The sequence below is a fragment of the Felis catus genome, chromosome C1 (assembly GCF_018350175.1).
Source record: "Felis catus isolate Fca126 chromosome C1, F.catus_Fca126_mat1.0, whole genome shotgun sequence".
Lineage (NCBI taxonomy): Eukaryota > Metazoa > Chordata > Mammalia > Carnivora > Felidae > Felis > Felis catus.
This window is the reverse complement of record NC_058375.1, coordinates 63091252-63112220: the sequence shown is the minus strand read 5'-3', so window position 1 is coordinate 63112220 and position 20969 is coordinate 63091252. Positions and strand designations below refer to the sequence as shown.

General features: G+C 36.4%; 1 protein-coding gene across 10 annotated transcripts in view; it reads left to right on the top strand.

Moving 5' to 3' along the window:
* The window catches only part of SLC44A5 (solute carrier family 44 member 5), a 374661-nt gene that overhangs the window by 38194 nt on the left and 315498 nt on the right, over positions 1 to 20969 (top strand). The window lies entirely within an intron of this gene.

Genomic DNA, 20969 nt, shown 5'->3' with positions numbered 1-20969 from the left:
GAAATTGCTCTACCAATAATAAGTAGCCTATATTCTATTTTTCTTTTCCCTTGAATATCTGTATGGAATAAAATTAATTCAGAAAATAATCTCAGAGAAATGGGAAAGCTTAAATCATCCCCAAACTGGCCTTTGCTTCCTTTCCTCAACCTTATTAAGCTGCATTTGGAATTATTCTAGTCTATTAGTTGCTCTTTCAGACCTTAAACCTTAGGCATTTGTTTTAGTTCACATGTCCCTTCAAAGTTAGCTGCAGCTACCTTTTCTGTTAGCAACTGGTAGAAGTGTTATCACACTCTGCTAGTTTTCTTTTTTACCTATTAGTAATTCACTCTGAAGATTCTTTTCCTTTCTGCTTACATCCAACCATATGGAAGCAGACTACGCTATAGGAATTCTGCTCTTTTCTTAGGATTTTGGAATGAGCAATTCCTCAAAAGCCTCTGGGTACCCTATGAACATTCTTTTTCTGATTTCACCTATTCTTTTAGCAAATATTGCTTATAATCTACTGTAAAAGAATATTGCTGCTCGGCTGCTATCAGATATTTCTGCTTCCAAATTATGAGAAAGGTTCTAATGCTAGAGCAGGAGGTACGTTTCTAAGGTTGTCATATATGTGGTATTGAGCTGTGCTTAAGAAGGTAGCATCTTTTCTGTTCCACATTTAGCTTTGGAATAAAGTGCAACAGCCTGAAGAAACCAGGGATACTGAGTACTTGAAGAAGTATGACTCTTTCTGAACTTACCCACTTCCAAGATCATATAATTATTAGGCTAAGGAAACTAAAAGAGGCCATGGAGATTGAGTACCCACCTTTGCTTCCATTCAACATTCTTATGCAGCACTTGGCCAGTGAAAACATGAGGTAGAGATGGAACAACATAACATAATAGTTAAAGTGTAGCCTCTAGAGTCAGACATTGAAATCCAGATCTTCCACTTACAATTATATGATTTCTGGACAGATTCACTAACCTCTTTTGCCTTTATCCTCTCAACAGTAAACTAGGGATATTAATAATACCCACACCATAGAATTGTTAAGAACTTTATAAATAGTAAAGTAGCATTTGAGACACAGATTTTGGAAATTTTGGTTATTCATTTTTTAAAAATATTAAATAAGTGTTAGCTGTTGTTATTTGTTACTTTCAGAACATATAAGAGCCATTTCTTTAAGTTTGTGCTAAAATCTTTTATGGCTCTTGTTAAAGAAATACATTGTCAGTCCAAACTTTTTAAAATTTATTTTATTATTTTTTATTTGAGAGAGAGAGAGAGAGAGAGAGAGAGAGAGAGAGAGAGAGAATGTGTGTGTGTGTGTGTGTGCACGCGCTAGCAGGGGAGAGGGGCAGAAGGAGAGAGGGAATCTTAAGCAGGCTCCATGCTCAGCATGGAGGCCAATACAGGGCTTGATCCTGCAACCCTGGGATCATGACTTGAGCCAAAATCAAGAGTTAGTTGCTCAATGGACTGAACCACCCAGGCTCCCCTGTCAATCCAACTTTTTGAAGGAAATCCTTTCTGCTGTGTTCTGTATTGTATCAAAATAACGTAATAACATAATTTACACATGATTCACATGTAAATACATCTTTGAGTTATTTTTAAAAATGTAACTATATTTTCGCAAAGGTTTTGATAAAAAAGGTTGTTAAAGATGATAAAAATATTTACTTTTTGGCAGCATGATTTATCTTCACACTGGTAATAGGGCTTTGTACCTTTGCTATTTTGTATGACTGCTTAAAATTACAATGAGAAAAACCGCTTTAAGTATACTTGGCATTGACCTTTTTTCTATGGACTCAACCTTAGACCTTTGAAAAATAAAGGCATTTTTATTGATAATTTGATTCTATCTAATGATTTCTGAATTTCGTAGAAGAACTTTAGTTGTTCCAAGTAGACTCAAGATGACTATTACACGTATTTTTATCCTGATATAACTAGTACTGGAATAACTCCTGCCCCTTTTAATTTTGTATGAGTTGATGCTCTAATCATGAGGCACTGGGTCTCAATAACTTCTGGTGGTGTTTTATTTCTCCCGGTTCTCACAGGCCCCAAAAACTGATTTCAGAAGTGCCTCATTATAGCAATAATGTTCCTGGATCATTGTCATGAACAGATAGCCTGAAGTGGAATGCATACTATTTAAAAATAATGATGTTTTTCTTTTCCTTTTTCTTTTTCTTTTTTACATTTGAATAGTGCATCAGTGTGAAAAATAGCACCTTCAACATTAAGTTTTGGAAGAAAAATTGAATAGCACAAAATTTCAAAAGTTTGTGTCTCAAATGATACTTTACTACTTATAAAGCTCTATCCATACCAGGTCGGGAAAGCCTCTCATATTTATTTAGTAGCTTTCCAATGCCAGGCACTTTGGATAAATTATATTATTTAATTCTCATACTAGCTCCTAGAGGTAGGAATCATTACCCTCATTTTATGAAAGAGGAAACTGAGAGTCAAAGAGGTAAAAAATGATTTGCAAAAGTAGTAAGTGCAAAGCTAGGACTTGAACCTGGATCTGACACCTTTCCATTCTACTGCCTTGAGTGAAGGAGAAAGAAATGTGTGTAGTAAAAATGGAAATGACTATGACCATCTGGAAGGATAGTTCTGCCAAGTTCTAATATGAAAAGTGCTGGACCTCGTTATGGCAAACATTAACATAAAGCTGCACCATTTACAGAATGATCCCATTTCTATAAAGCACTCATATAAATTTTAGTTCTGAGTTTTGTTCCTGTACATGAAGGTATGGCATTGGCCATAGTTATTGCTCTTGTAACTTTGTGCATTAATGACAATTTTGTAAGACTAGGTGAATTTTCCTGTTTAGCATGAGCTTGATTGTTCTCTTTAGACTTCCCTTAATCTCCTGCTGAGATCTTGTTAAACATTTTGAGGATGAACTAATCAGTGTTTTGCATCATTTCAATAATGTGAATGCTTGTTGTTTAGCATAATTTAATGTGAGACTTTCAGATGGAAATAGATGGAAAGATTCCCTTACTAGTTATGGTCTAGGAAAATGGTCTGGCTTAGCGATGCTGATGGATAGGTGACCTCATTAAGATTTAACCTGGGGTAGAGATTTCAGGTAAATATTTGTAATGGGCAACAATTTGTAAATAATTTTTAATTATTTGTTCTCTCATTCTCAAAATTAATGGTTCCGGGTCAGTTTCAGATACTGATATTCCATCTGGGGTTATTGTGAGAGGAAGGTGATCCATTCATAAAATCCTTGTAGCCAAACTCATAAGTTTTTGCAAGTGCCCATTGATGCTTGAAAATCAAATTTGCTCTTCCCCAATCTGAGTGGATCACTTCAGCATAAAATTAGAATGCCTAATTTGAAACTAATTCTCCACAAAGGAGAAATAGCTCTAATTTTTTTGCAGAGGCCATTAGTAACTTCTTTGGTTTTAGTGTTAGTAGATCACAATACTTTTCATGTTGCTCCTGGTTCAAGATTCTCAATTAGCATGTTACAACTTGTAACAAGGAGCCAGCATGTATTTAGATAGTATTCTGATGTATGAGGTGAAAATATGTTTCGATATCTTTGATGGCCATAATCTTTTACTATAACTTTATACCATTTAAATACATAGAGGGGCGCCTGGCTGGCTTGAGTGTCTGACTTTGCCTCAGGTCATGATCAGATAGTTTGTGGGTTCAAGCCCTATGTCGGGCTCTGTGCTGACAGCTTGGAGTCTGGAGCCTGCTTTGGATTCTGTGTCTCCCTCTTTCTCTCTGCCCCTGTCCTGCTCATACTCTGTATCTCTCTCAAAAATAAACAAACATTAAAAAAATTTAAATATGTAGAGACATGGGTAATAAACCAGTCTTTTTTGGGGTGCTTGGGTGGCTCAGTCAGTTAAGCATCTGACTTCGGCTCAGGTTGTGATCTCATGGCTCATGAGTTCAAGCCCCACATTGGGCTCTATGCTGACAGCTCAGAGCCTGGAGCCTGCTTCAGATCCTGTGTCTCCTTCTCTGCCCCTCCCCTGCTCACACTCTATCTCTCTATCTCTCAAAAATAAATAAACGTTAAAAAATTAAAAAAAATAAACCAGTCTTTTTTCTTCTTCTGTTTATAGGGTACAGATTTTAAATTTGAGCAGTATAATTCAGATTTTTGCCTTATGTTCTCTATTACTTATCTGAATATTTCCCAATAAAACTTTTCTTTTAAATTTATATATATATATATATATATATATATATAAATGCTCATATACATATATATATGTATATATATATACACACACACACACAATTTTGTTTAAGTTTATTTATTTTGAGGGAGAGAGAGCATGAGCAGGGAATGGGCAGAGAGAGAGGGAGAGAGAAAATCCCAAGCAGGTTCTGCACTGTCAGTACAGAGCCCAATACAGGGCTCGAACTCACGAACCATGAGCTCATGACCTAAACTGAAATCAAGAGTCAGACATTCAACTGACTGAGCCAGCCAGGTGTCCCCCACCCCACAATTTATCTTACCACATTTCTTTAATTATTCTCAACTAATCTTTATGACTATCATTTAAAGTATTATATAAAAATAATTTTTCTAAATAGTATTAAAGTATCTAAACTGGACTGACAGGGTAGAACATTTCATTCAGGTTTTTGGAGTTCAGACTGCATAGAACAGATAAAATACTTCTTTGTTACAGACTGGTTTCTGAATAAGGCCCTTTTTGTTCAGGTGTGCCACATCTATTCATTTAAAAAATACTCATCTACACTTATCATCACTATATACTTTCAATGTTAATCAGTTGATAAGGCAATTGGTTCTGTATTGTTAACCTCAGCAAATGCTTAACTTACATCTCCCACAAAACTATCCCTGAGAGTTTTACATCTCCCACAAAACTATCCCTGAGATTTTACTGTGAAGCTTTATTTAAATCCAGATTCCTTTTATTTTCCCACCCAAACAAGGATTAGTCCAAAAGGATTGCATACTTTTATAAAATGTTCTTATATAAAACTATACCATGCTAAACTATACTATCTTAATGATATTAAGATATATGTGATCTACATTTTAAATTCCACAAAACCTAATTATTATCTACAGAAGAGAAAAAATGACAGACACTTTAGTAGTGGAAAGGAACCCAAACTATATAATCTCAAAACAGACAAAAATTTTAAAATGTGAGATACCAGTATATTTGGAAAAACTTCATGATGTTTAACTGTGAACTATTTTTTGAGTTGTTTCACATACTGAAGACCACTTTGTTTTTGTTTTTGGTTTTGGTTTTTTTGGATTCAGATGGCTTTTATTATTATTTTTATTTATTTATTTATTTTTATTTTTATTTTTATTTTTTTCAATATATGAAGTTTATTGTCAAATTGGTTTCCATACAACACCCAGTGCTCATCCCAAAAGGTGCCCTCCTCAATACCCATCACCCACCCTCCCCTCCCTTCCACCCCCCCATCAACCCTCAGTTTGTTCTCAGTTTTTAAGAGTCTCTTATGCTTTGGCTCTCTTCCACTCTAACCTCTTTTTTTTTTTCCCTTCCCCTCCCCCATGGATGTCTGTTAAGTTTCTCAGGATCCACATAAGAGTGAAACCATATGGTATCTGTCTTTCCCTGTATGGCTTATTTCACTTAGCATAACACTCTCCAGTTCCATCCATGTTGCTACAAAGGGCCATATTTCATTCTTTCTCATTGCCACATAGTACTCCATTGTGTATATAAACCACAATTTCTTTATCCATTCATCCGTTGATGGACATTTAGGTTCTTTCCATAATTTGGCTATTGTTGAGAGTGCTGCTATAAACATTGGGGTACAAGTGCCCCTATGCATCAGTACTCCTGTATCCCTTGGGTAAATTCCTAGCAGTGTTATTGCTGGGTCATAGGGTAGGTCTATTTTTAATTTTTTGAGGAACCTCCGCACTGTTTTCCAGAGTGGCTGCACCAATTTGCATTTCCACCAACAGTGCAAGAGGGTTCCCATTTCTCCACATCCTCTCCAGCATCTATAGTCTCCTGATTTGTTCATTTTGGCCACTCTGACTGGCGTGAGGTGATATGTGAGTGTGGTTTTGATTTGTATTTCCCTGATAAGGAGTGACGTTGAGCATCTTTTTCATGTGCCTGTTGGCCATCCGGATGTCCTGAAGACCACTTTGATGTCATGATAGATAGAACAAAGTGCAGCAGCAAAAAATAGACAATTAAGCAAAGTGAATGGTGTCACTTATTTAATAGAGGAAGATACTGTGTGGGAGGACACAGATCCTGAGTTGGCAAAAGGGGAAGATTAAGGGAAACTTTCATAAAGATTAGAAGGATAAAAATTACAATATTATCTTAGCAATTACTTTAAAAATCTGTTTTATAAATAATAAAAAAAAACAGATTAGGCAGAAAATGGTAATATAATTTTTGGATTTATTTTTATGTTTAAGAATTGAAAACATTTTCTGTAGAAGGATGACAATAGGAGTAGGGCAAAGAAGGAAGAAAAGATGGATAATAAAAATCAGAAATACTAGAGTCTAATATGACTACCTACAAGGATGATATTAATCAAAATTTTACTTAAAAATCCTAAAATTATATTTGTTATCATGAAAAATCTTACATTGATGTGGTTTTCGATAAGAAATAACCTGTATGTGAATCAGATCATAGCCATTGCTTCATGGTAAATTACAACAATAATAAGCAATAAATTTAAAATAACCATAGTATGACAGTAAACGATAATCATTTGTGTTCATTGTGTGGAAAATGCCAAATCTTGTTCTGCACATAGTAAAGTTGGGGTCCTTCAGGAAATTGGAGGGATTATGTGATATAAAATAGTAAAAATTTAAAAGCATTTGATGTTCTGTTTTTAATTTTATTTAGCCAAGGATCATAGGACTTTTCAATGCTTTCTAAGTGATAAATTAATTAAATATTTATTGATCACCTACAATATGGGAATATTGAGCCCTAAAGTGTTGTATGTTATAGGTGCTGAAGATATGGTAATAAAAAAAAAAACAAAGTCACTGTTCTTGTAGTATTTACAAATTTTCCTGGGAGAAGAAAGACAATAAAATAAAATGACAAATGCATGTAAAGTATGCCAATTTGCATTAAATATTATTGAGGAAAAAAATTAAGCAGGGTAAAGTAATTTCTTTTAAGATAAGAGTAATTTGAATAAATTACCCTACCATAGCTTCATTGTAATATTTCTATTCTTGCCTTTCCTATTGTCAAGAAATTTACTAATAATAAACTCTAATAGTATACTGTGAGACTCCATGTCTAATTACACATAATTGATTTCTCCACTTTTTCACATGTTACAAAGAACACATTATGATTCTAGGAAATTTCGATCATGCAGAGAAAAGATTTCAGTGAAAAGTGATCCATGAAAATATAGACTGACATCTTGCTTGCTGCCAGAAGCCACAATCAAATAGCTAGCAGAGTGTCGAATTAGCCCATGGACAGGTGTATGGGAGTCTTCAATTAGTTTTAGTCAGAGCTGATTTTTTTTTTAACGTTTATTTTTGAGAGAGAGAGAGAGAGAGAGAGAGAGAGAGAGAGAGCATGAGCTAGCGACCAAGCGGGGGTAGGGGCAGAGAGAGAAGGAGACACAGAAACTGAAGCAGGCTCTAGGCTCCAAGCTGTCAGAGCAGAGCCCAATGCGGGGCTCGAACCCACAACCTGTGAAATCATGACCTAAGCCCAAATTGGATGCTTAACTGACTGAGCCCCCCCCCCCAGGTGCCCCAATCAGAGGTGATTTTTAACCCTATTAGAATTGTTTCATTAGGTGTAGCTAAATAGAATTGAGTATATAACTAATTATCAACCTGGTTTAGGTTTTGGTCACTGAAAGTATACATCTTAGATGTAACTAAGTTAGCAATATAAGTAAGAGGTAGGCCCATTTGTCAATATAGTAATTGATTCATAGTAGGTGATAAAAAGATTTTGAGGGACCAGTCTGTTTAACTGAACAGAAATTGGGATTACTTCCATCCCTGGAGGCATTTGCTCAGTCTTGGGCCATAGGAAGGTAGAGGACAAAATCCATCATAGATAAAACTTTGTTGAGACAAATAGAAACCAGCCAAAGATTTTAAAACTTTGTTTTCATAAAACCTCTTTTTCAAGATTTAATTCATATACCACACCATAACCCATTTTAGTGTCCAGTTTTTTTTTATTTATTTATTTATTTATTTATTTATTTATTTATTTATTTCTATTTTATCTATTTTTGAAAGAGAGAGAGTAGGGGAGGGGCAGTGAGAGAGGCAGACAGAAAATCTGAAGTGGTCACTGTGTTAACAACAGTGAGCCTAACTCGAGTCTTGAATTTATAAATTGTGAGGTCATGAACTGAGTTGAAGTTGGTCTCTCAACTGACTGAGCCACCCAGGTGCCCCCAATTTTGTTTTTAGTATATTCATAGGATTGTGCAGCCATCATCACAATCTTCTTTTCTTTTCCTTTCTTTTCTTTTTTCTTTTCTTTTCCTTTCCTTTCCTTTCCTTTCCTTTCCTTTCCTTTCCTTTCCTTTCCTTTCCTTTCCTTTCCTTTCCTTTCCTTTCCTTTCCTTTCCTTTCCTTCCCTTCCCTTCCCTTCCCGTCCCTTCCCTTCCCTTCCCTTCCCTTCCCTTTCTTTTCTTTTCCTTTCTTTTCTTTAAATGTTTATTTATTTATTTTGAGATATACAGTGAGTGGTGGGGGGATGTCCAGAGAGAGAGACAGAGACAGAGACAGAGACAAAGACAGAGAATCCCAAGCAGTCTCTGCACTGTCAGCATAGAGCCTGATGTGGGGCTTGAACCCATGAACTGTGAGATCGTGACCTGAGCCACAATCAAGAGTCTGATGCTTAAATGACTGAGCCATCCAGGCATCCCATCACAATCTAATCTTAGAACATTTTGTCCCCTCTCAAAGAAACCTCAATCCCATTAATAGTCATTCCCCTTTCCCTCAAATACCCCAGTCTTACCACTTATTTACTATTTCTATGGATTTGCATGTTCTGGACATTTCAGAATTTTTGTGGCCAAGTAATATTACATTGCATGGGAATATGCCACATTTTGTTTATCCATTCATCAATTGATGGACATTTGGGTTTTTCTACTTTTGGGCTATTATGAATAATCCTTCTATAAGCACATGTGTAAAAGTTTTTCTTTGGATATATATTTTCATTTTTCCTGGGTACATACCTAGGAATAGAATTGCTGGGTCACATGGTAACTCTATATTTATCTGTTTGAGGACTTTCAAAATGTTTTCCAAAATGGCTACACCATTTTATAATTTTTTTTTAAGTAAGCTCCATGTCCAATTGGGGCTTGAGCTCACGATCCTGAGATCAAGGGTCCCACGCTCTACTGAGTGAGCCAGATAGGTGCCCCTAATTTTACATTCTTATCAGCAACGTCTAAGGGTTCCAATTTCTCCATATCCTCACTAGCTCTTTGTTACTGTCTTTTTTATTATAGCCACCGAAGATGTAAAGCTGTACTTGTTGTAGTTTTTTTTTTTAAGTTTATTTATTTTAAGAGAGATAGAGAGTGAGGACAGAGAGAGGAGAGAGAATCCCAAGCAGTCTCTGCACTGGCAGTGCCCAGCCCAATGTGGGGCTTGCATTCAGGAACCATGAGATCATGACCTGAGCCGAAACTAAGAGTTGGACGCTTAACCAACTGAGCCACCCAGGCACCCCTCACTGTATTTTTGATTTACATTTCTGTAATGACTAATGATGTTGAATATCTTTTCATGTGCTTATTGGCCATATGCATATCTTCTTGGATAAATATCTATTCAAGTCATTGTCCATTTTTTAATTGGACTGTCTTTTTATTATTGAGTTGCAAAGTTCTTTATATATCCTGGATACAAGTCCTTTATCAGATATATAATTTGCAAATATTTTCTCCCATTCTGTGAGTTGTCTTTTCACATTCTTCTTTAAAAATTGAGTATAGCTGACATACAATGTCTTTTCACTTTCTTGATTGTATCATTTGCAGCACAAAAAAGTAAATTTAGATGACATCCAATGTATCTAGCTTTTCTTTTTTCACTTGTGCTTTTGATTTCATGTAATAAACATTTGAATGTGTAGTCACTAAGCACCTACTTTATGCTAGGCACTATACAAAGTGCCAAGCATGGATGAATTCAGGGATTGGCAACTTTTCTGAAGTTATATCATAAATAATCATGAATAATTTTGTTATATTTGAAAGGATGTTTTGGGATAAGGGGTTAAATGTCTATGAAAGTACTTTGATTTGAAGTGGCCTGATCAAGCAAGCCACTCAGTAGAAGTATGGATGGTAATGCAATGAGGTAGTAGTTTTAAGAGTAATAAGATTAGGGGCGCCTGGGTGGCGCAGTTGGTTAAGCGTCAGACTTCAGCCAGGTCACGATCTCGCGGTCCGTGAGTTCGAGCCCCGCGTCGGGCTCTGGGCTGATGGCTCAGAGCCTGGAGCCTGTTTCCGATTCTGTGTCTCCCTCTCTCTCTGCCCCTCCCCCGTTCATGCTCTGACTCTCTCTGTCCCAAAAATAAATAAACGTTGCAAAAAAAAAAAAAAAAAAGAGTAATAAGATTCCCTTCCCTGTAAGATTGTGGGGGTGAGGTTTAACACTGGCCCTGAATGTGTCATTAAATCATTTATGTGTTATGCACTTTATCTAAATTACTCATTTAATTTTCATTAGATCCCATGACCAACTTCTCCAACTCCTCAGTCCATAGAATGTTTCCTCTATTATTTCCTTGCTGTTTCAGAAACCTGATTGTGCCACGAGGACAGTTTCCCATGGGGCTTCCTAGAGTGGGTGTTATTCATTCTCTCCTGCTCCCTGTATCACAGATCCTCAGAATCTGTCTGGAAATCACTCCCTATCTCTTCTGTTTGCTGTAAGTTACTGATATATTGGTTCCTCTCTCACATCCATCAAAGCTTTAGCATTTTCCTCACAGGTTTTCCCTCAAACTTGAGACTTACTATTATTCTTGTAGGTGTCTTCATCTGTATATTGACCATTTATTTCTCCTTTATTACATCCAGTCACTCCCCACTGCTCACTAGATCAGATTCAGACTTCTCCATATAATACTCAGTGCCCCTAACTTAACTGTCCAACATTATCATACCCAGTGCTTGGTGCTAACTGACCATGAAAGTCAGTGCTATCTTTTTTGTGACCCAGCCAACTCCCACGACCTGTATGTGTTTCCAGCTTATGCTTTGGCTTATGTAGTTCCTAGCACTTAAATGGTTCTGTTCTTTTCTAATTCAAATTTTGTCCATCATTTAAAAACCCTGTTCCAGTTCTGCTTTCTTTTCCTTGACTACTCATTACTATTTTGTATTACTCTTGTCTGAGCCAGACAATTAATACTTGTCAGGAGCTATTTATTTATTGCTAGTTTCTAAGACTCTATACAGTTCATTTAACACTTTAAGAATAATACAGTCTTATTTCCCTACGGTGTTGTGTTTGTAAGACTTCTTTTCAGTAGATAGCTGGCTTCTTGTGAGCAAGTCAGTGTCTGCACATCTATCTGTGGTAGGTACTGTTGTCTGAACTGGCAGATTGTTGGTAAACACTTAATGTTTATATAGTGAGTTCCTGATCCTTTCAGTAATCTTGAATCTCTGTCAGTGAGTTTATGAGTTTTATTTAATAATAATAGTTACAATGAATAATAGTAATAATAATAATAATAATAATAATAGAAGAAGAAGAAGAAGAAGAAGAAGAAGAAGAAGAAGAAGAAGAAGAAGAAGAAGAGGAAGAGGAGAAATAAAGGGGAGAGGGAGGAGGGGGAGTTATTTTATATTTTGTTGATTTTTTTTGGGGGGGAGGAATGTGTGACCAAGATCAGTCTGCACTTTCCTTCCCTTTGGATGAGTTTGATTCCACATGAATATTTTTCTCAGATTAGACAGTGTTGGTTTTATGATACTGACTCAATATTGAGGTCTCAGGACCTCCATCAAAATATCACAAAATTGTTGATCATAACAAGAAAAATTATATATAGCTCACGTCCTATAATTCTATATGAAAATTTGGGGATTTTCTGAATATGATCTTTAATTCTTTTCTTTTTAAAAAGTAGCTAACCAGTAGTATTAAGGCAGGATTTATATATGAACGTTTCCTTTTCTCTGAGTGGAATAGCAACTCAACAATGTGCAAGTGCCATGCTCATAGATGACAAAGGGTAGTAAACTGTGCCCATTTTGAATACCCACTTCTGTTGGTTTTAGTTCAATGTGCTAGTTTCTTGGCAGCAGTCTGAAATCTCCAACGGAAAATAACTGATATGTCTCCGTAACCAACATGCTTGATCTTTGGCAAAGTAATTTGAAGATTTGTGTTACATTTTATCAAGTACTAAAAATTTTAGATAGCACGTTTTTATAGTTCAGGAGTAAATTTGGCAGTGCTCTTACTATTACTTGAGGTTCTTGTTCAATTGTCTTGCTGTTGTTACTTCTAAAGAAATATTGTATACATATATACATTATATATACATACATATACATATATATACATATATACATATACATATATATACATTGTATACATATATACATTATATACACATACATATACATATATACATATACATATATACATTTACATATATATACATTATATACATATATACATACATATATATATTGTTCTTTCTGTTTGAAATACCTACCCCCTTTTGCCATTTGAAGAACTTTTCTGAGGAATGGTTTGTGAAACTTTTCCTGGCCCTTCTCCTTCCAGCAGAATTAATCATTCTCTACTCTGCTCTACTTCTGTGCCTTATATCCTTGTTCCGATGCTTCTTGTGCCCCATTCAAATTCTCTTGGCCTTCTTACTCCAGCCCATGACTGCTGTGACAATTTCTGTGAAAATGCTGTCCATCTTCATGCAGGTACGGCCTGACAGTACCTTGCCTCAGGCCTGTGCACTTTTACCTCTCACTGGTTCCCGCCCCATATCCCCATGGCTTCTTTACTGGATGGTGAAGTAGCAGGGTACACCTCTGGGATTTTGCTGTGTCTCATGCATGTGCAACCCAGGAGTGATGGGGCGTAATGCCCTGAGGGAACATTCTTGATTAGTGAGGAGCAGAGTAATGGACAGACGATTTCAGCTTTTTTCCCCCAGGAGGTGTTCTTTAAGAATGAGTATCCAGCCATCTATACAGCTAGTCAACTCAATAATGAATCTTTTTTTGACTCCTTCTTTTTCTGCTTTGCTCCCTCTTTCTTAACTCTTATCCTCTGAATCATACTCCTTTGTCTTAGGTCCTGTATTCTGGGGAACCCAGGCTGAGAAAACACCATTGTTACTTGTAGAATACTGCATTATATTTATTTAAATATCTCTTGCTGCCTCTAGATCAGTGACTTTTTAAATGTCTCAAAACAGTAGTATCTTAAGTCAACCTCCAAAACATACAACTGGTAAAAGTAGAGCAATTCTGGTTGAAATTGGAATGGAACAGAGGCTTTGAAAAACAAACAAAAAATAATGTACTAATTAAGCTATGAACTTCACGAGTTAGAAAATATGTCCTATTAATCTTTGACTCCTAATAACCTGGCATAGTGGCTGGCCCCAGCAGGGAGTCTATAAGGTTTGTTAAATTGAACTAAATTGAACAGAGGGGAACTGAAGTCTAGAAAATATAATTTCATTTAGGCTACAGTGATTATGGATACAAGAAAAAACAAAACAGAAATATAGTTCTAATACTTTTTCTGGAAACATGTGAGTTTTATTAGAAAAGACAACGAAACTTCTGTAAGATTGTTTTCTCATTCTTGAACTGATTTGTTAATTTTCAAACTGTTGTCCTGTTTTTTTTGTTATATACCAGCAGTAATAGATTTAAATTGAATTTTTAAAAATCCCCCAAATTCTTAAAAAAATTTTTTTAACGTTTATTTATTTTTGAGAGACAGAGAGAGATAGAGCATGAGCGGGGGAGGGGCAGAGGTAGAGGGAAACAAAGAATCTGAAACAGGCTCCAGGCTCTAAGCTGTCAGCCCGATGCAGGGTTTGAACTCACAGACTGAACCACAAGATCATGACCTGAGCCAAAGTCAGCCGCTTAACCGACTGAGCCAACCAGGGGCTCCGATCCCCCATATTCTTTAAATTGTTTGTTAATAAAGGCAAAAGAGGTGGGAAGGTTATCATTTATAATTATTTCACAGTCACAAATATGGAACAGGTGAGATAGAGAGCTAAAGATCATTTCTAGAAAGTAAATATGCCACTACAAAATCAAAGAGCCATAAACGGAAGCTCCACTTACATCCTGTTATTATAATCAGTATTGAATGGTGTCATCATTTCTTAAACGTGACAGAAACTCCAGAGGGATAGTTATTGCGAGCAAGGCTTTCTGGTATTCTGACATGGGGAAAAAAGCCCCAATGAAAAAATTGCTGGCTGGGAAATTCATGCTTTAAAAAAAAGTATATTTTTAAAGTATATTTTTTGTATAAAGGATTTTGTTGATTGATCCATCAATCCACCCACTTGTTCACTCACCCATCATAATAGCGTTGAGATTGGCATATTGAAAACCTGCATGAGAGTTTGTTCTTTACCATCAGTCAAGGGACTTTTTGTCAATCATTTTTCTTTATACAAGAACTTTAAACTTTTATGGATAACTAGTGACTGGTTTCCATCTTCTTTATTGTAAAAAATGGGCTTATTTATCAGAGTTTTGAACAAAGTATAGCCCTAACATCTATCCATACAATCATCAACATAAATGTCAATAACACCTACTTTGTGCTTAAGTGCTAAGGATTCAGTAGTGAATATAGTTTATGAATATTAGACATGGAAGGAACACGAAGAGACTTTATAGGATGGGCTGATGAGGCACAGTTACTGACTGATGAGACACAGTCACGTATTTAGGCTTAGTGACTTGCCCAAGATAACAGAGCTTGTGAGTAAATTATTCCTCAGAATATATAAGGTTATTTTCAGATACTGCTTTTATTGGCATTAATCCTCCAAGCATTGCTGAGTGATAAACTATGAAGACAGCCAACTGCAAAAGTAGTTACAGAAATGAGAAAACACTAAAAAGGAAACTAGAAAAGGGAGGGTTAAGGATAGATTGGGATGAAGTAGGGAAAAAAAATAGGTTTCATTTCAGTTCATCTGTGAATTTTTCAAACTTGGATTTTTCCTCCTACTGGATTCCATATGGGTTGCATATAAAAATATATGTAATATATTGCATTTAAAATTAAAAACATAAACTAATGTTTATTGAGAGCCTAACGTGTCAGGGCACTTTAATATATATATATATTAACTCATTTAATGCTTACCACTACTCTGTGAAATATTGTATTCTTCTATCTGGATGACTATTTCAGCCTAGTGTTACAGTATGTGCGTCATAGTGACTATCACCACCTAGAGTCTGACACAGCTTTCAGGTTAATAACCTCTGGGTTATGATATGGTCACTCAGAGGTTAAGAGGCTCAGGCATATTGATTCCTTGTAACTAAACCTATAAGAGTCTGATTATAAGCCAGAAGAACATCAATTTACAGGTCTCTATGAAGAAATTAATTGCCAAGTAGACTAGAATATTCATGTCAGTTTGTTAGCACATATTTTCCCCATGGGAAGAAAGCTTGGAAAAAAAATATTAAGGACAGGAAGATGCTAAGGAAGTATAAAAGTAGAAGAAAATGAGTTGGATGCTTTTAATAAGGAAATTGTTATGCCATTATTTGAGCCCAGTGTGCCTTCTCCACCATAGAAAGGTACTTGCCTGTCTAAGGGATCTGAATATTACTTTCAGTCAGTCAGGTCCCTCTGTCAATATGTCTCCAATAATGGCCAGTTGTGGACTCAGATGGAACAAGACAGAGCAGATTGGGAGGGTCTGAGACTGCTCACAACCAGCCAAGCATCTGTAGGTGCTGGAAGGAGGAACAGATAGGCAGCATTTGGAATAAGTATAGTAATCAGGACAAAGATTATGACAAGAGTAATCTCTAACAGTGATTGAAGATTTATTATGTGTTAGAAATTGTGATACGAGCTTTCTATCAATTACCTAACTTAATTCTAAGAACAACCATCTGAGGTAAATACCATTAGTATTCCTGTTTTATAGATGAGGAAACAAGTCTAGAAAAGTTAAAGTAATATACTACAAAGTGAAATTTTTAAAATTTATTTTTAGAGAGAGAGAGTACAAGTAGGAAGGGACAGAGAGAGAGAGAGAGGGAGAGAGAGAAAATCCCAAACAGGCTCCACACTACCAGTGCAGAACCTGATGAGGGGCTCAGACTCATCAACTGTGACATCATGACCTGGGCTGTTGCCAGACACTTAACTGACTGAGCCACCCAGGGACCCCAGAAAGTGAAATTTTTGTAACATAGGATAGTCCAGATTGGGTTGAGGCATCTCATGGCTAACGTGTCTGAAGTTGAACTCTTCATTTCTTAAAACATGTTCATCCTCCAAATCTGAAGCTTCTGAATACTTCTAGACCTCTCTGTCCCCCTCAGTTACAGACGTCAGCAAATCCTGTAAATTTTACTTCCCAAATATGCAGTTGATCTTTCCCATTTTCTCTGCCTCTGCTCTCATTGCTCTAGAGCAGTTATGGACTCCCTCTGCAGTAACTAGCTTCCTCCCCTACAAACCAATTTATTGTCCAAAGTGTGGGCTTTTTCCTTTTCGAGGTCAAATTCATGTAACATAAAATTCATCATCTTAACAATTTTAAAAGTGTGTAATTAAGTGGCCTTTTGTACATTCACAATGTATCGCAGCCATCAGTAATTCCAGTTCATTTTCAAAAAGGATCCTCATCCATTGATCAGTCACTTCCCATTCTCCTTCCTTCAGCCTCTGAAAACCACTGGTCTACTTTCTGTCTCTGTGAATTTGCCCATTCCAGACATTTCATATAAATGGAGTTGTACATTTGTGACCTTTTATGCCTGGCTTCTTTCTCTTGGCATAATGTTTTCAAGGTTCATCCATGTATTGGTGCTTCATTTTTTATGGCTGAGTAGTATTCCCTTGCATGGATATACCACATGTTGTTTATCCATTCATCTGTTGATGGACATTTAGGTTGTTTCCACTTTTGACTATGATGAATAATTGTGTTATGAATGTTTGTGTACCTATTTTTGTTTGAATACCTGTTTTCACCTTGCCAGAGTAATCTTTTAAAAATGAAAATCATGTGGTTTCCCACTTAAAAACATCACAATTATATTATAATCCAAATTCCTTCCCTTGGTGCACAAAGATTTACATAATCTGCCTGTCCTTTCTCATTTAAGCATTTTTTTTCTTCCCTCAATATATTCCAGTCCCACTGATTTCCATTTAGTTCTGCCAACTCCCTAACCCTTTTAGAGTATTCACACTTGCTATTTTTTGGCCTGAAATACTCTTTCCATTACTTTTCCTGGCTAGTTCATTTTCATCACCATTTTGGAACTGTTGTGGAAAGAATTGATTCAGGAGAATAATCAATGGGTGATAAAAGTCTGAAGACGAATGACATATATTATCAAAATACCTCTCCAGAGATTAGTTATTAATTGCAAAGTGAGAAATGGTAGTCTATAAAGGAGAAATCTGGCTGACACTACCTTATTGGGTCATCAAAGTTAATATGACCAGTGACAGATAAACTGAGATTTGATTCCTGATGTTATGCTTTACGATGTTATAATGTTACACATTATGTTATACATTATGTGTGTGTGTGTGTGTAATGAGAAAGAAATCAAATATGTCAAAATGATAACAATTGGTGAATCTGGTTGAGGAGTATGCAACCGTTCTTTGTTTTATGCTTGCAACTCTTCTGTAAGTTTGAAATTATTCAACATAAACCATTAGAGGGGGAAAATGAGTGATTCTCATCTGCCTGAGGAAAGGTGTTCTTTTCTGCTTGAGTCACTGTCACTGAATAGAAATCAGTTGACAGTGCCAAAGAGAAACTGTGGACCATATGAGACAGAACTGATAGCACAGTTGGTAGATGAACTTGCAGTAGTATTTATCAGTATAATCGAGACACAGAGTTGAGTTTCTTACAACTCTCCCAGAAGACTGTTACCTTATATGGATAATTTGATTCATTTTATAAACACTAATGGGGCTCCCATTATACATCAGGAACTTTGTTAGGCACTGGGGCTACAGTGATGGCTGACCTGACTCTCCTATTCTTAGATTACTGACAATTGGGGAAGAAGGACAGCTATAAAGGCAAATTTAATATGTGACAGCAAAAGCAAACAGAGAGAAGTTACAGAAGTTAGGAGATGCAATAGTTAAGACAATGGGGAGGAGGGAGTGGTATGGTAGAGGGAATGGCAGTGGGGCCCAGGAGTTTCCCACTGGGTGGAAGGGGAGGGATGGTAGAGAGTACAAGCAAAGGGAACAGCAAGGGTAGAGGCAGGAGATGTACAAAAGCACAGGCTATTTGGGGGCTCTTAAGCAATTTGGTGTTGCTGAAGTGTAATATAGCTTTCTGATTTTTAGTTTGTGGTAATAAAAAAGAAATTAGTTTTAGTTTACAGTTTAGTTCTGAATAGTTTTTTTGAATTTTTTTAAAAATCTTTATTTTTGAGAGAGAGAGACAGAGTGTGACCAGGGGAGGAGCAGAGAGGGAGACACAGAATCCGAAGCAGGCTCCAGACCCCGAGCTGTCAGCACAGAGCCCGACGCGGGGCTTGAACCCGCGAACCGTGAGATCATGACCTGAGCCGAAGTTGGTCACTCAACCGACTGAGCCACCCAGGCACCCCAGTTCTGGATATTTTTAAGACATTAAAATAGTATAACATAATCAACACTAAAGAATGTGAAATGCAAGTTGATCCTTTCATGAACTTTTTATTTTGTATGACATGACGTCTTATTATAACCTGGGATTTCTCTTTTGACCATTGTACCTATTTCAGTGTTTGTCAAATTTGAATAATATATGAATCTTTTTTTTTTTTCAACGTTTATTTATTTTTGGGACAGAGAGAGACAGAGCATGAATGGGGGAGGGGCAGAGACAGAGGGAGACACAGAATCGGAAACAGGCTCCAGGCTCTGAGCCATCAGCCCAGAGCCTGACGCGGGGCTCGAACTCACGGACCGCGAGATCGTGACCTGGCTGAAGTCGGACGCTTAACCGACTGCGCCACCCAGGCGCCCCAATGAATCTTTTTTTAAGGAAATAAATTCAAATAATTCCTGAGTCATATCTTCAAGATGCTTAATAGTTGGTGGGTCTCAGTTTACAAAGTATTGCTATAAAAGGGACATTTTGTTTTCAATTAGCAAAATTGTTTGGGATTACCAAAATGAATACAAAACAAATAATTAAAATGCAATTATTAAACAGTAAAAATATTTGTAATCTTTGAGTCAAAGCTTAATATTCTTAATATGCAAGCTTTACACAAATTTGTAAGTAATATATTCAGACATCTGTAAGTACATAGACAAAAAGAACCTAAATAATTTCCAAAAGATGAAATAAAAATAACTAGCAAGCATTTAAAATGTTCACTTTCAATAGTAACAAAAAAAAAGCACTTCAAATGAGAGACCATTTCTTTTTTAAGTTTTTTATTTTGAGAGAGAGAGAGAGAGAGAGACCATGAGCACAGGAGGGGCAGAGAGAGAGGGAGAGGGAAAACCCTAGCAGGCTCCGTGCTGTCAGTGCAGAACCTGACATGAAGCTCCATCTCACCAACCATGAGATCATGACCTGAGCTGAAATCAAGAATTGGATGCTTAACCGACTGAGCCACCCAGGTGCCCCAAGACCATTTTTTGACCTATAAAATTGGTAGATATTTAAAAAAATTATAACCTGTGTTGATAAGGATTTTTTTAATGAAAGAAGAAATTGCCAAGTAATCTAATTGTCCAACAACATGGAAATAGTTAAGTAAAATATGCATTGATGAAATAGGACATTACTTGGACAATAAAATAATAGTTTTTATTTTTTTGAAAATTTTTAAATGTTAGAAACGCTTATGCTATCATGAAATATAAGAAGGATTGAACAAAAAGTATGATCTCAATCTTGTCAAAATATGCATAGAAGATTTTGATAATTATTCTGTTGTAATGGAAGATGTTAACAGTAGGAGAAGCTGGGTGAAGGGTATACAAGAACTGTCTATACTGTTTTTGCAACTTTCCTGTAAGTCTAAAATTATTTCAAAATAAAAAGTTGCAAAACATATATAGAAAAATGACTGATGGGGGGCTGGGTAGCTCAGTAGGTTAAGCATCCAACTCTTGGTTTTGACTCAGGTCATGATCTCATGATTCCATGGCTTTGTGGGTTTGAGCCTGGCACCGAGCTCTGTGGTGGCAGTGTGGAGCCTGCTTGGGATTCTCTCTCTCCCTTTCTCTCTGCACCGCTCTCCCCCACCCCCCCACTTTGCGCTGTTTCAATCTCTCTCAAAGTAAATTAAAAAACTTAAAAAAAAAAAGGAGTGACAGAAAAAATGACCACATTTTAGTAGTGATGTCTACATGGTAAAATTAGCTTTTCCTTTTCATTAAAAAATGCTTTTTTGGGGTGCCTGGGTGGCTCAGTCGGTTAAGCATCTGACTTCAGCTCAGGTCATGATCTTGTAGTCTGTGAGTTCAAGCCCCGCGTCGGGCCCTGTGCTGACAGCTCGGAGCCTGTAGCCTGCTTCGGATTCTGTGTCTCCCTCTCTCTCTGCTCCTCCCTTGCTCATGCTCTGTCTCTCTCACTCTCAAAAATGAATAAATGTTAAAATTTTTTTTAAAAAAATGCTTTTTTCATAACAAATTTTTACAATAAGTTATGTGTTGTAAAATCATTAAAATACTTGA